General features: G+C 39.8%; 1 protein-coding gene across 8 annotated transcripts in view; it reads left to right on the top strand.

Annotated features, from left to right (window-relative positions):
- Positions 1–16,618, top strand: part of FHIT (fragile histidine triad diadenosine triphosphatase) — a 1,417,560-nt gene that overhangs the window by 1,237,136 nt on the left and 163,806 nt on the right. The window lies entirely within an intron of this gene.

Here is a 16,618-nt window from a genome sequence, read left to right as displayed (position 1 = left end):
ATGTCAACCACAGATGTCAAAGAAGAAAGAGGTGCCATTTTTGTCACCTCTTTGACACTCCTGTTCTAAACCATGGAGAGCAATGTTTAAAATACATTTTTAAAAATTTGGTTGTTCATCATGTGGCTCTATCCCTATGTTTATCCCCACCTGGTTTTATATTTTTAGGGTTTTATTTTTTTGTATTTATGTGTCATTTAAAAAAATTATAGTATTTCTTGGCAATAACTGGTATTAAAGTGGCTACCCAGACCCTGACAATAAAGACTGAGGGGCCATCAGTTAATAATGAGACTTATAATTAATTTTTCTGGGATCTATTAGATTCTTTGTGGTGACTGATGATCATGCTTTTGGGATGTCCCTCACTATACTGTGCTTCCTGTTTTTTCCAAGAGCTGCAAGAGGAATGTGCAGGGTGGAAATGCTCTAGTGACTCGTCCCTAAGTACTGGTTTTTGGACCAGTTGCTGCAAATCTCATTTCTCCAGAGATACCATCCCTAGAGAGTCTGACCCAGTAGATTGCAGAGGCATACTGAAATCAGAAGTTATGAGAGCATAAGAAAGTGCCCAGGAGATTCTGATGCATGGCTAGGTTTGGGAATAGTCTTTCTCCCAAATTTGTGCTTTCTCAAAGTTATATCCTATAATATTGTAATTTGAACTCATTTTCGTTAGATGTGGAATGTGACTTGGAGTGAGTAAGGGCTTAGTTTGCATTGGAAGAAAATCAGAATTATGGAGTAATTATAAAGAGATGCCTTTTAAAAAAAATATGAGTACTGATCTTATTAGCATAAACTAAGGTTAATAAAATGTTGCCAAGTACAGGCTATTTTAATGAATAAATTAGCACATGATTTATATACAAGTGAATACTGCTAAAGTGTTATTAAAAGTGCTTGAAAACACTGTTTTCTTGGGCTGAACTGTCACCTTGAAATCTTATTTATATTCTGAATGCATTCATGACAGGAGCTATGGGGCTACATTTCAGCCCAGTTCGAGACACGATGTCCAACACTGAGGTTGGTGTGTGGCCTTTCTCTCCTTCCTTACTCTTTTGCCTTTGTGTGCCTGCTCTCACAGCATCTCTAGCCCCAGAGATGAGGCAGCACATATTCCTGCCTCCTACCTATTTGGAGAAGCATCTTAAGAGAAGGAATTACTGTAAGAGTTCTCTTCTTTTCTCTTTTTCAATTAACCAGTAAGTCGCATGCAGTATAGACAATACCCACTAAGGGAGATGGTGGTATGAAATTATGAAGAGATTGAACTTCGGGCACCAGAAGAGTGAGGTTTAAACCCAAGTGCCACCTGCTAATTTTGTGACCTGGGACAAGTCACTCAAGCTCTGTTTTTAATTCTCTTATCTTTAAAATGGAGCTAATACCCTACAAAAGACTATTATATGAAATATATGACACACTGTACTTGAAAAGCTTATTGCAGGAATTGGTACATACTAGGCATCTATTAATAGGTAGGTGTTTCTCTTCTTATGATCATTACTTTTGTTTTTAAACTCTTAGCATTTGGTGGGTAAATGGAGAGCTTGGATTCGAAGTCAGGTCATTGGATGTTTCCATTCAACACTCTTTTCAAGGGTCAGATTTCCAATTTTCTCTCTACCTTTAACTGCTTTTTCTCAGATTCATCTTCCTTTTTATACAAAAATATAGTTTGAGTACATAATAAGATAATGTCTTCAAAGTGGCACAGGCAGCATGAAGCATTGCACAAGCATTATTGGTACAAGAGATAATGTACATTAGACTGAATGATCTTAATCAGGAATGATAGAGTGATGAAGTACAGCATTCTTTATGCTGATGGGGGCACTCACTCTAGATTATGCATTTGTCGCGGAACTACAACAAACAAACCGCCATGAAGGGTAGGGAGTAGGGAACAGGGACAGCAGAAGACTGAGCTTGATAAAATGTAATTGTGTTCCTACTGCTGTGGAAATAGAAAATGATACCTAAAGAAGCCTTAGGTTGTAAATTGGCTAAGAATATGGTGTTCTCCCTGGGCGCTGTTTTAGGAGAGATGGTGACAAACTGGAGAGGGTTCACAGCAAGGTGATTGGGATAGCAGAGTCTGGACACGGTGATCTGGGGAGTAGTTGAAGGTGGGGATATTTTGTTTAGAGAAAGGAAAACTTGCAGAGGGAAGACAGTGACAGAGTCCCTGTTTGTAAATATATGAAGGGCTGGTACGTGGGAAAAGTATTAAATGCTCTGTGTGACTCTGGGAGTTGTGGGAGGGGAGATTTGGGACTTTTAGGCTAAAAGGAGCCAGATATCAGCGCCACATAACAACAGATCAAATTGATAGAAAGTGATAAACATTTTTAGTACCGTGTGTGTGTGTGTGTGTGTGTGTGTGTGTGTGTGTGTGTGTGTGAAGGGGGGGGGGGTGAGCTTCCCTTTCCTGGATCTATGAAAGCACAGATGGCCATGATTCTTCAGGTGGACCTCTACATCCAGTCCTTGGAGGGACCACTTAGTTCTATGATTCCTATCTTTACAAATCTGACCCATTGGATGATTACCTTTGTTTTTAGGTTAGGCAAGTTCTGTAACAAATAGTGTGAGGTATTCTTGTTGTTAGTATTACAGCATTTGGGTCACTGACTAATAAAACAAACTTTTTGTGTTGTTCATAGAAATACATGTATAGCTCACCTCTGACTTGTGTGAGACCATACTCTATTGATTTTTCTCTTTCTCAGCCTGCTTCCTACTTTTTCCTCCAGTTCATTGTTGCATATTGATGGTCCATGGGCTCTGCTCACCTCCTCATATGTATTTTATTTTGCATGCCAAGTATTTCTTAATGAGTCTGAATGCTTTTAGGTATGTCACACATTCTTCAGGTCCCTACATTCCCCACAAATCCCTGTCTCTTACCAAGCCTTGCTTCACATGTTTATGATACATGTCTGGCCACTGAAGGCATTGGATTTTGAGATATGCCCATTTCTTGGCCTACTCCTCTTCTTTCTACCACTCAAATGTTACTATTCTACAGGATCATCTGTCTAGTCCGCTATGCACATCACTTCTCTACAACCTCTGTTTACCTCCTTGATTACTCATATAGTGCTATGGCCCTGGGAGTTTGTCATCTTCAGTGCATCCTGAAATCTCATTCTCTCTCCCCGCTTGCTTTTGTCAAACAGATTATTCTTGTTCCTACCTCAGGGCCTTGGCACATGTTGTTTTCTTTGCCTCTCGCCTCAAGTGACTTCATGTCTTCATCCAAATCTCAGCTCAAATGTCATCTCTTTGAAGAGTTCTTTTCATCGATCACCCCAACCCATCTAAGATAGATAATCTCTTATCCTCTCTGCAGAAATTCTATTATTATGTTTATTTTCTTCTTAATAGTTACCACATTTGAAATAATTTATTAGTTTAGTATTCAGTGCCTGTGTTCCCAGCTGCACTGTAAAGACTTGGGAACAGGGACCTAATCTGGCATAGAGGAGGTCTTCAAGAAATATTTGTTCAATGAATGAGTATATGAGGGAATGAGGTGTTGGACTAGAAGAATTTGACATTCCCTACTAGTCCTAAGGTAATTTAAAAGGAGAGCGCATCTTGATTTTCAGGGGATCAACTTATTAACTCGTAGCTACATTGGGTAAGATTCTGACATGGTGATGTCAGCCATTTGAGGTTAATCTAATGGAAGACTTATGGAACAGGATCTATTGGTCAGAAATCAGTGTGCACATAGCTTCATCTTGTTGCACATCAGAAAGATGGTGAGTAATTATAAACCTTGTCTGATTGCTAAGCAAGTCTGGTGGATCAAAACAAGTCATGTGTCAAAGTTAACTTGTCTCGGGGCGCCTGGGTGGCGCAGTCGGTTAAGCGTCCGACTTCAGCCAGGTCACGATCTCGCGGTCCGTGAGTTCGAGCCCCGCGTCAGGCTCTGGGCTGATGGGCTGATGGCTCAGAGCCTGGAGCCTGTTTCCGATTCTGTGTCTCCCTCTCTCTCTGCCCCTCCCCCGTTCATGCTCTGTCTCTCTCTGTCCCAAAAATAAATAAACGTTGAAAAAAAAAATTAAAAAAAAAAAAAAGTTAACTTGTCTCACCCAAAAACCTAGACTTACGTGTCTATAACAAATACAGATGTGAGATTTGCCAAAAGCAGGCTTGAGAGTTCTCTTGCTTTCATTTTGACCTCGACTATCATCTCTTGAGATTATCATTATCTGTTCTTCCTCCAGCTTTCTGTCCTGGATTTTTCTTTGTGCATTTTGTTCACTAATGTATCTTCCCAGTTTCAGAGAATGAGTCTCCTTCCACTCCCTCAAAACTGAGTTCATATTCCACCCATTCCAAGACAAAATTTTTATTATAAAGCCCTTTCTTTGTTGTTTTCCATGCAGATCTTATTTGTCCGTTGCTCCCAAACCCTTTCTATATCTATGTTCTTGAAATTTCCATGAATTATGTGAGGCCTTCTCTGAACTCAGTGGTCCCTCCATTATCTTGACAAGTTGATGAAGATTATGATAATGACATAAATGGGTCCTTGGTTAAAAGAGAACATACAGCTAATGTGGGGGAGGGAAATGTCCATTGCCTAATGCCATGGTACATCATCTCATTAACTCTGTAAGGCTTACCCTAGCTGTGTCCCAAATAAGCAACTCTCATAACTGTATTAGACAATTCATCAAATGTTTATGGGTGACATTGAATGGTTGTGATTGTGCACTGTATATAAAACCCATTACTGATGAAGGAAGTGACTATTATTAAAGCAAATGGGAATAGCAATCAGCAATTGGACAATTCAACCATGAATTTCATAGACAGAGCAACTGTGGGTTCAAGCATGCCATAGGAAACTATTGCTTGGCTTAACACAATGCATGAACAAAATCAATTTGCTAAAATGCAGGTCATTTGGCCCTGAGGGCTGGAGAAAACTATTATATTGCTGATAATATTTATTGTTGAACTTGGATCTCTTTCACACACCATTTGACAATGGGCTCAAAGTCCATGGGTCCCCAGTTGACTCCAAAAAGGAAGGAATGTTTCAATGAGACAGTTAATTAGCTTTTTTTCCTCTGGGTTCAATGATGTCTTCATACTGAGGAATGCATTTTTGACTGAGAATTTTGGAATGAAAATTTGGTTACCTCTTGCAAAGAATAAAACAAGAACTCCATGGGTTCTTCTAAATTCATGAAAACCTAAAACAATCTTAAATGCTTAATTGAAGCATAGTTAACATATAGTATATTAGTTTCAGGTATATGACAGAGTGATTTGAGAATTATATACATTATGAAAGGCTCACCATAAGAAATGTGATTATCATCTGTCACCATAGGAAGGTATTATAATATGAGAACTTCTAGCTCAAAGAATCTTTATGTGATATAACCAACAAATAAATATATAATTTAATTATCTTTGACATCAAATTCTCCCTGGTTGGATCTCCAAATTCTCTTTGGCTACCTATTTTATTGATAAGAAAATTTAGTAGACATCTGGTTTACCCTTTCCTGTGTCAGATTATTACTCATTTAAATCTTCCTGTCCCTTGGAAGAGAGGAATGTCAGATTAGGAGAGAAGTATTCATCTGGTTACAAATTATTTCTTCCCATTTTTCCTAGTAGAGATAATAATTTGGGGAGTATACAGTTCAGATTAATTACCACATATGAGATGTTGAGAAGAATGCAGGATTATAATGGTGGTGATGGCGGGGTGGGGGCCTCCAGAGAGAATCACAAAGTCATTGGATACAAGACTGTGCTGACAGCTCAGAGCCTGGAGCCTGCTTCGGATTCTGTGTCTCTGTCTCTCTCTCTGCCCCTCCCCTAGTTGTGCTCGCTCTCTCTCTCTCTCAAAAATAAACATTAAAAAAATTTTTTTTAAAAAAGAGAGGACAGGTATCTACAGGATGTACCTCAAGGCAAAGGATGCCACCTCTATGGTTTTTCCTGGCGTTGGCTTTGAGGACTGCCACCCTGTGTCAGTTTTCTCAGCATTACTCTCCTCTCCATTTAAATATGTTCAATTGCATATTCATGAGAAATAAGCAGCAAAAAGGTAACCACATGCCATTCTATCCATCATATCAAAGTAAGACCACTCCATGTTTTCTCAATAAGGCTTTGTTGTGCAGGGTCTGTTCTGCCTTCCACAGTGAATCTTCTCTCCAAACATATATATCCTAGCAGAAATCTGCAAAATCATGCAGCAGGCAAGTGCCTGCTCTATGAAGTCCTTCTCGCTGAGATACCTCTGTCACACTTGTGCTTTCAGTCCCTCAATGCTGTAGTCAGACCTCCACTAGCATCAGTAATTGAAGATTGGATCATTTATATAATTTTTTTAATTAAGGTTTATTTATTTTCAGAGACAGAGAGAGACAGAGCGTGGGGAGAGAAGGGGCAGAGAGAGAGGGGGACACAGAATCTGAAGCATGCTCCAGGCTCTGAACTGTCAACATAGAGCCTGATGCAGGGCTTGAGCTCATAGACTGAGATCATGACCTGAGCCAAAGTTGGACTCTTAACCGAATGAGACACCCAGGTGCCCCAATTTTTTAATTTTTAAATTAGGTTTATATTCAAGGTTCTTGACTTAACTATAAACAGTCGCTTACTAAGAGTGTCCAAAAAATTTTAGTAACCTTGGAGACTATGGTCCACTAAAGAAAACTATCTCACATAAGAAATTTTTCCAAATCTATTTTATTTGAGGGTTGAAAGTATAGGGGAAAAGGATAGGAAAAATTATTGGAGGAATAAATTATGTACAGAAATGGACAAGTATAGCAAGAGGAAAAGAGATATGAATTGGGCATTGACATTTTTGTACCAGTAAAAATTATAATGGCCTCAAAGAAAAAAAGTCCCCAAACATTTCACTTGATGTCTCTTTTGTTATTATTATTTTTTAACGTTTATTTTTGAGAGAGAGTAAGTGGAGGAGGAGCAGAGAGAGAGGAACAGAGGATCCAATGTAGGCTCTCTGCTGACAGCAGCGAGCCCGATGTGGGGGCTCAAACTCACAAACTGCTCACAACTGCAGGATCATGATCTCAGCCAAAGTCGAATGCTCAACCATTTGAGTTGTGCAGGTGCCCCTGACTTGATCTCGCTGTTAAAGATGAAAAGCAAAATAAGCAAGAATTAAGGATGAAAGAAAGGTAAAAACTAATATAATTTTAAAGCCCCAAAGCATTGGATTTTTTTTTTTTTTTTGCTTTTCAGTTATCAACTGTCATTTTTTAGACAAAAGAATGATATACTTAATTATAATAATCTTTATGGATAAGTCTTATTACCCCTTAGCTTGCAGCAGGACCTGTTCTTTGAATCTATCATGTGTCACATTCCAGCAGAGAAGAATACTAGGCCTCCAAGTTACCTGCTTCAGAAAAGGCACACGGGGCCCTGGAAACATAGCCTGGCTTTTGGAATCCCAGCCTGTGGGCCCAAAATGTAGCCTTACCTGTGTCATCATCAGATCATATCTATTACAATGTTCCCAGTCTGTACTTTGCACATTGTGTATTAGAGAAGCACTGCCCAACAGAAATATAATATGAGTCAATATGTAGTTACAAATGTTTCAGAAGCCACATTAAAACTAGTAAAATGAAATTGGTGAAATTAATTTAATGATACGATTTTTAACCCACTGTAACCAAAGGTTATCATTTCATCATGTAACTAATGAAAAACCTTATTAATGAGATATTTACATATTCTTTTTGTATGAGTCCTTGAAATCCAATATGTGTTTTATATTTCCAGCACATCTCATTGAGACTAGTTCCACGTGGCTACTCTAGCGGCTACCAAATTGGACAGTGCAATTTAAGAGCTTTTTAAATCTTAACAACTTCATTTGTTTTCATAAAGTGCAACTTAATGCAAAACCTCTTAATTTTTTCACCCTGCCCCACCATATCCAGAGGATAATAATTTATTTTTCCTGCTCCTTAAAATCAGAAGGTAACACAAGAAATATGTCATCGAACAGTTGACTTAGGTGCTGTCATCCCTAATCAAATGTTTTGTGGAAGTTTTAACAGTGAAATGATCTGAAAGATGACCAGGTGGTTTCTTCTATACAGATTCTACATTCTTTTATTTTTTTTAATGTTTATTTATTTTTGACAGAGAGAGGGAGAGATAGAGAGACAGAGCATGAGTGGGGGATGGGCAGAGAGAAAGAGAGAAAGAGAATCTGAAGCAGGCTCCAGGCTCTGAGCTGTTAGCACAGAGCCTGACACAAGGCTCCAGCTCACGGACCGCAAGATCATGGCCTGAGCCGAAATCAGATGCTCAACCGACTGAGCCACCCAGGAGCCCCAACATTCTTTTTAAAAATTTTTTTTAATTATCTTTTTGCTAATTTCACCAAGGATATTCACAAAATAATCCATGAATTTTGGAGGACAGGGGAACCACTGTTTTGATTATTGTTTCTTTGGGCCATTAATCCTTTATGGGTGGTCCAAACACCAATTATTCATGTGGTCATACTTTTTTCCAATTTTGAAAATAAACCCATTAACTGTATTTTTGAGGCACTGTCAGGCTTAAAGCTGGGGACTCCAGATCCAGATTGGTTGTTTCTCACCTCAATTTCCTCATCTGTAAAATGGGGATTGTGATGGGACTGCTGGAAGAATAAAATAATTTATTACATATAAAGCCCTAGAATAATGCCTGATGCAGTGTTAATGCTTAATACATGTTGGCTATTATTTATGTAATTATTAGCAGTATTATTACTGTTCTGTTATTATCAGAGAAACTTCTAAAGAGTTGATAGGAATGAGTGAGTGAGAAGTTGGAAGCTGAAGTAGGTGACTGTCCAGAAGCTACATTCTCTGGAGACCCAGGAGGTTTTCCAAATGCAAGGGACCCATCAAGGGGAGGTCATGCAGGCTTAGTGTCATTACCTGTGACTGTCATTATGCCTGCCTGTGGGCCAATAGCCTTCAGAGACATAGCAGTTCAATAATTTGTGACCACATTAAAATTTAAGCTGCCACAAGCATGCAACCCACACTGTCCAGACCTGCAAACATTTCCAATGACAGAATCCCTTCTGGAAAAAAGAAATTCTGGTTTATAATTTTATTTCAAGACTTTCAGATTGCTTTACCTTACTGTTTGGAGATTGTTGTAGTCCCCTAGATTTAGAGGAGTAAGTTGAGAGATGCCAGATTTTCTTTCTAACCCAGAAAATCTAGAAAAGGCTCCTATACCTGCAGAGCTAGCTCTAAAATCTACATGATGGGTCAATAGAGTGGTTTGTTACAAGTTCTTTAATGCTGAACTTGTTATTTAAATCTCAATATCTTTTATGTTTCCCATCTTTGAAATGGGAGAGGGAATTTGCTTCCAGGAGTAAATAATAGGTGAATAGTGATAAACAATTCTAATTCTTAATCCTGTTTCCTAGGGAGAGGACTAATGAAAAATACTAATAGAATAAAAATGTCATCATTACTTAATGAGAGTCTACAATGGGCTGAACCCTGTGCTAGGTGTTATACATACATTACTTGAATTTTCTTAATCCTTGCAGGGTTGATATCATTAATACCTTTCAATTAAAGCTAAATATCACAGCAAGTGTGTGTTTGTCTCAAGACCTTATAACTAGTGCATGGCAAAAATTTTATTGCAGTCCATTTGACTACAAAGCCTTTGGTCTGAGGCAAATATTATCCCTCATTTTAACTGAAAACTTAAAGATAGTGAGATGAGTGATTTTTCTAGATTTTTTCTAGAGTGATTATTCTAGACTCCCAATGCTAAATCTCAAGCAGTTTCAAGATCTCTGTTTGACCTTGGAGACATTCGCTCAAACAGACATATCCTAGATTTTCACTAAGCCCATAGGTCCTGGACACACCACTTCTAATTAAGCAGCTTATAAGACTTAGAGTTTAGGAAATTGGCATTTTCCAAAGTTAGCCATTTTCTCTGCTTTTTGAATATGAACAACTAGTCCCCACCTAGATACTTTATTATAGCTCCTTTATATATATGCGTATGTATATATGTGTGTGTGTATATATATATATATATATATATATATATATATATATATATATATATATGTGTGTGTGTGTGTGTGTGTGTGTGTGTGTATATATATATATATATATATATATATATATATATATATATATATATATATATGATTCTACAATTCCCAAGGTCATCCTTTCTGAGCTGGTTTTGCTCAATGAACCTCTTAAATACTTTTGCATGCCTTATAGTGTATTCATGTCATGATAACACAGTAAAATATTTAAGAGAAAATTGCTGCCTTTTTCTTCCTCAAAAAGAAACAGTCCTTGCTTACAACTCTCAATGGACCATAAATATCTTCTAGGCCAGCTGTACCAGTACCTGTTGGAAACGCTTCTTACATTGAATATTCCCTTTTCCCTGAAATGAAACCTTGCTCCTGAATCTTCTTTTTCTTTTAAAAGAATTTTGGTTCTTTTTAGAAAACTCTTCAGAGATCTTGAAGAGGTATGTGTACAGTTAGGTCAAATCCATGCATGAACCTTCAACTGGCTTCTCCAGTAATCTTGGCCTCATCAGTTGATATGAAGACTGAGGCTGAATTCATTTGTAACAACCTGAAATAAGTGCCCCAACTTGTTTCCTTATGACATTTTCTGTCCACACGATGTGTCTGCCCTTTACCAATTTGCCTTCCTTCCCTGCGGCACTGGCATAGTTTCTTCTTTCGAGTCTCATCTCAAAGTCAAAAGCATGAAGACCTTGGGTGGTTTCATCGATTAGTGATTTGGTATACACCTGAATTCAACTTCTTGAGAAAAATGAGGGACATTTGGTGATATCCTCAAATGGAGAGGGAAATTATGGTGTGTTTATGACTTTAGCATGCTGAGGAGGTCATGCATCCATGAAGTGCAGGGTGGAGCAGTGAGTACATTTATCTCCAAGAATAAGAAAACTGAGGCACAGAGAAACCTAATAACTTTTCTGAGGTCATCCGGGAGAGAGAGAGAGAGAGAGAGAGAGAGAGAGAGAGAGAGAGAGAAGAGAAGGGAAGGGAAGGGAAGGGAAGGGAAGGGGGGAAGGGAAGGGAAGGGAAGGGAAGGAAGGGAAGGGAAGGGAAGGGAAGGGAAGGGAAGGGAAGGGAAGGGAAGGGAAGGGAAGGGAAGGGAAAAGAGAGGAGAGAGAAAAGAAAAGGAAGGAAGGAAGGAAGGAAGGAAGGAAGGAAGGAAGGAAGGAACAAAGGGGAGAGGGGAGTGGGGAGAGAAAGACAGGGGAGTCATACTACCCAGTTCTCTTTCACTCTGCTGCCTCTGTGAACTCCCAGAAGAGTCTTAATCCCCTTTGTCCTCTCTACCTCTTCATACCCAATAAATCCCACTATTCGATGGAGTAATTTCTTCAAAGTCATTTGCAGAACCGAATCTGTTACTTCCCTGACCCTCGGAATTCAGAGCCTAGTTCTTGTGTTTCTCAGTTCTGTGGCTTTTCTTTGTCAGCTGCAAATTCCTCCACTTGCTTTTTGGGTACTACCTTCTTTCCTGTCAAAATCTCCTCTCAAGAAAGAAACTGTATCTTAATTGTAACGAGAGCAGTTCACATTGTTAACTTTCCTGAGATGACAAAGTATTTTTCAAACTAACACAGCCTTATGGGAGGAGAGTAGGATTTTAAAGCTGGAATATCAAGCCTTATTCTGGAGGTACAGTGTGCCTTTGTTGGTAACTCCAGAACCAAATCACAAAGGCCAGCTCTGGACCTGGTACTCATTTCTGGAATCTACCTGCAATTAGTTTGAAAAGTGGCCCCTGAAAGCCCCACCAGCACTGAGATAAATCAATCTAAGATAGAATAGTCCTCATCCACCTTCATATTTTGGAATTGTGTCAACACCCTGCCAAGAATATAATAGATATTTCTATTCTATTCCACTATAGGCTCAAAAATGCTGTTATTGGTATCAGGTATCATAGTTTCCACATTACCTCAGAGTATGTGTCTATAAAACTTGTATAACTTATCTATTTCATTTGAAAACTCTCTACCTGGGAAATAATTTAAAGTAAAAAAAATAGAAGAATATATTTTAATGGTATGTATTCATATATATGGATGAGTGCTTTAAAATAATTTTAATGTTGTAAAATATTGGGATACAATATTGAATGAAAATAGTGGCATATAGATTGAGAATATAATGGAAACACATACTTCTAGTAATTAAAAAGGATTGTGGGGGCACGTGGGTGACTTAGTCAGCTAGGTGTCTGACTCTTGATTTCAGCTCAGGTCATGATCTCATGGTGAGATTAAGCCCCACCTCTGTGCTGGACATGGAACCTGCTTAAGATTCTCTCTCCCTCTCTGTCTGCCCCTTTCTCCCACCAAGTGCATGTGCATGTGTGCACACACGTGCACCCTCTCCCTCATTAAAAAGAGAGAGAGACGGAGAGAGAGAGAGAGAGAGAGAGAGAGAGAGAGAGAGGTTATAGCTGGATAATGGAATCATAGGTCACTCTTGTTTTCTTTCTTCATACTCTTTGGCATTTCCCAAACTTTATATAGTGAATGTTCAAAATTCTGTAATTTAAATATAATATTAGGTAGTAATTTTTTAATAATCAGACATTGTGTTCTTCACTCATTGACAAAGACCATCATTTATGGGTAGTTGGCTGGTGAATGTAGTGAAAGAAATTGACTTTAGTTTTGGTGAATCCCTCATGGGAGATGCCTGTTCATGACTTACCACTTGAACTGAAATGACCAGAGAAGTGGCCTTTGTCGGGTTTCCACTCTCTGACTTGTTAGTTAAAAAAATTACTCTTCAGGATAGCATTTTCCCTGAGCTCCTGCTCAGAGTCACAAGAAAGAATACATTAGATATAATGCTCTGAAGTCTCGTTCTCCCTAGTCACTTTGTCTTCAGTTTCTTCTCCATCGCCAGGTCATCCCTTACTATTTCTGAGGTTCACTAGTGGCCCATATCCCAGTTATTAATTTCACGATCACCAACTTGACTCTACAAAAATGAAATATTCTTTAATCCCCAAGTTGGGTTTAACTCGTGGTCATGATAGCAGACTACTTCATCAGCCCAGGGCCAGTTCAGGTCAGCAAATCCAGTGCCATCTGAATCAGCTCAGTCCTATAATTCAGCCCTGTTCTGGTTTACAACCTCTTGGTTCAGCATTCTGCTCTCTGGGGCCATTGTGAGCCACATGTCATGTGGGGCAGACAGGGATTATGTAGTCCTTGGCTGTTGTTTCTTTGGCCTCTGCTGTGTGAGTAATCTGCCTGCCTGGTCCTCGGGTGTATACTCCATCCATGCTGACACCCACAAGCATGGCAACCATCCTTTGAGGGTTGATGGTCATGGTCTCCTGCCTCCCTAGGTGTCCATGGTTCTTACAAGGCCTCTGGTCACAACACAGGAAGGGCACTTACTCTGCACTCTTTTCATCATTCTTCTCCTGGACACAGAAATGTCTTTCTGTTCTTCCATGCTTTTCTGAGACCTGCAAGGAGATTTGGGACTCCCTGGCAGATGCTCATGTTGTCACTACAACACTTGATCATTCTCTTTGTGGAACAATGTGCTGCCAGAGTTGTGGATGGGGAAAGCTGAGTACCAGTACCTTCTACTCTTGGATTCCCAGTCCAAAGAGGAGGTTTCCAGCAAGTCACTGTGAAAGGTAGAATGATTGTCTACCAAGGGTGCTCATGCCCTCACTTCCAGAACCTGTAAATATGGTACATGGCAAAGAAGGTGGCAGATAGAACTTGAGTGGCTAATAGCTGACTTTAAAAAAGGGAGATTATCCTGAATTATCCTGAGTGGACCCAATATAATCACAAAGGTCCTTAAATGTGGATAAGGTAGGTGGAACAGTCAGTGTCAAAGTGATGCAGGCTGAGAAAGACTCCATTGATCATTGAAGGAGGAAAACAGATTTTTTCCCATGGGCCCTCCAGAGAAGAAATCATACCTGCTGGCATCTTGATTTTAGCCCATTGAGACTTATTTTGGACTTCTGACCTCCAGAACTCTAAGATAATAAACCTGTGCTGTTATGGGGCGCCTGGGTGGCGCAGTCGGTTAAGCGTCTGACTTCAGCCAGGTCACGATCTCGCGGTCCGTGAGTTCGAGCCCCGCGGCAGGCTCTGGGCTGATGGCTCAGAGCCTGGAGCCTGTTTCCGATTCTGTGTCTCCCTCTCTCTCTGCCCCTCCCCCGTTCATGCTCTGTCTCTCTCTGTCCCAAAAATAAATAAACGTTGAAAAACAATTAAAAATAAAATAAAATAAAATAAACCTGTGCTGTTTTAAGCCAGTAGGTTTTCAGAAATATGTTACAGCAGGAAGTATCAAGTTAATGTATCTTCAAACCTCAGGGTTCAGCATGGGATTTGGAAGAAGGGCAAGGGTGGAAGCAGAGTACCCTAGAGAGTGCTCATGAGCTTTCTCTCTTTCTGTCTCTGTTTGTCTCTCACTTGCTCTATCTCTCTTAGTTCTGTCCCTTTTCCAGTTTGAAAGTCTTTTTTCACGTCTGGGGTTGGGCAGGTAGAGCAGCTTAGCCTCCTTATCCCTGTATGAATCATTTCCCGTACTGGGCAGTACCTTCTGCACTTAGAAGCCCTGTGAGTGAGTGTAGGACTCTGCTTCCTCACAGTAGATACACTTCCAGTATTAGCCGAAAGAGAGGGTCAAGAGGGAAATGGCCCACCAGTGATTACTTTGAAATAGTAGCTCACCTTCTATGGATAAGAAGTGAACAACAGTAACCACAGAGAGAGCAGAAGCCACTAAGTACCGTGGGGCAGTATGCTCTGAAGAAGGGCCATCCAGGTTCCGGGATGTGACCGCCTTCTTGCCTCTAGAGAAGCTCACGTCCTGGCTCTGTTGCTAATGAGACCTTGGCCAGTTCCCTGTGTCTGGGGCTCAGTTTCCCTTTCCTCAAACTGAGAGGCCTCATCTCATCTCGGCCACCTCTAAGCACACTTTCAGCTCTGATACTTTGTGATTCTATGACACTAACTAGTTCAATTGAAAAAGAACCACTTGCCCTGAGGACTCCCTCCCTTTGATTTCTGCACGGAGGCCATATTAGCATAGCAGAAAGGATATTGACACTGCAGTTGACTTTTAAAATTCACTGAGAAGAGGAGATAAAATGAAAACACACCAGATGGAATGTGAGCTCCCTACTATTTCAAAACTTAGATATTTCCACTAAATGTTGGCACAAACTTAAAATTAAATATCATCTTGAATGCTATTTACAGTTTTCAAAGTGACAACAACAGTAGTCTCCTTAGAAAGGGAAGACTGTGATAAGATCGATTCTATCACTTAAAGAATTTTATTTTATGGATGGAAAAATCAAGAAAATAATTAACTGGATATACAAATAATAGTGGGAGGAGCGGGGGAGTCATGCAGACAGTTGAGATACAATGTGTTTCCACCGCTGACTGACTGGGGCTTCCAGGAACCGCGTGCTGAGAAGCACTGTGAATTTGGCTCTCTTTTCATCTCAAGCAGATTCACTAAGTAAATTTTGACTGTCTTTAATTTTTAGGGTTCCTACATGCTGTGGTTCTTGATCCATTTTGCGTTACAGACCCCTTTGAGAGCCCTGCTGACTGCTGAAAACCCCGTAGCTAAGAAAAATTTTAAATATTTGCACAGATACCATAAAGATTTTCATTTACTGTTAAGATTTTTTAAAGCCCCAGGTTAAAAATGCCCCACTTGAGGGGCGCCTGGGTGGCGCAGTCGGTTAAGCGTCTGACTTCAGCCAGGTCACGATCTCGCGGTCCGTGAGTTCGAGCCCCGTCAGGTTCTGGGCTGATGGCTCAGAGCCTGGAGCCTGTTTCCAATTCTGTGTCTCCCTCTCTCTCTGCCCCTCCCCCGTTCATGCTCTGTCTCTCTCTGTCCCAAAAATAAATAAACGTTGAAAAAAAAAATTTAAAAAAAAAAAATGCCCAACTTGAGATAGAGAAGAATGTTCTCAAAATGTAGGAAATTAGTAAAACTGACTTTGTGCAAGAAGTTTTACACACACATATGCATGTAGTACACACATGTACATACACAGTCACACATAATCAAGGATTTATATTCACATACTTGAGGCTCACTCTGTTGACTCAAGACCGAACTGTCTCCATTTGAGAGCATTTGAGTGTTTAGTTATTCCTTTATAGAGCCAATGTCAGAATGCACAAGGAGGAGGAGAGGTTTTGTTTTGTTTTTTTGAGGTTTTTTTGTTTGTTTGCTTGTTTGTTTTGAGAGGTTCTTTTGAAAAGGAAGTATTCACTGGACCCAGGACAGTGAGCTTCATTGGGGAGCCCGTAATTGAACACATCTGATGGTTGACTCTGTTGCTCCCTTTAATTAAAAGTCCATTCTCAGCCTTTTGTAGCAACGTGGATGGAACTGGAGAGTGTGATGCTAAGTGAAATAAGCCATACAGAGAAAGACAGATACCATATGGTTTCACTCCTAGGTGGATCCTGAGAAACTTAACAGAAACCCATGGGGGAGGGGAAGGAAAAAAAAAAAAAAAAA

Source organism: Leopardus geoffroyi, chromosome A2 (assembly GCF_018350155.1).
Source record: "Leopardus geoffroyi isolate Oge1 chromosome A2, O.geoffroyi_Oge1_pat1.0, whole genome shotgun sequence".
NCBI lineage: Eukaryota > Metazoa > Chordata > Mammalia > Carnivora > Felidae > Leopardus > Leopardus geoffroyi.
This window is presented reverse-complemented; position numbering and strand designations above follow the sequence as displayed.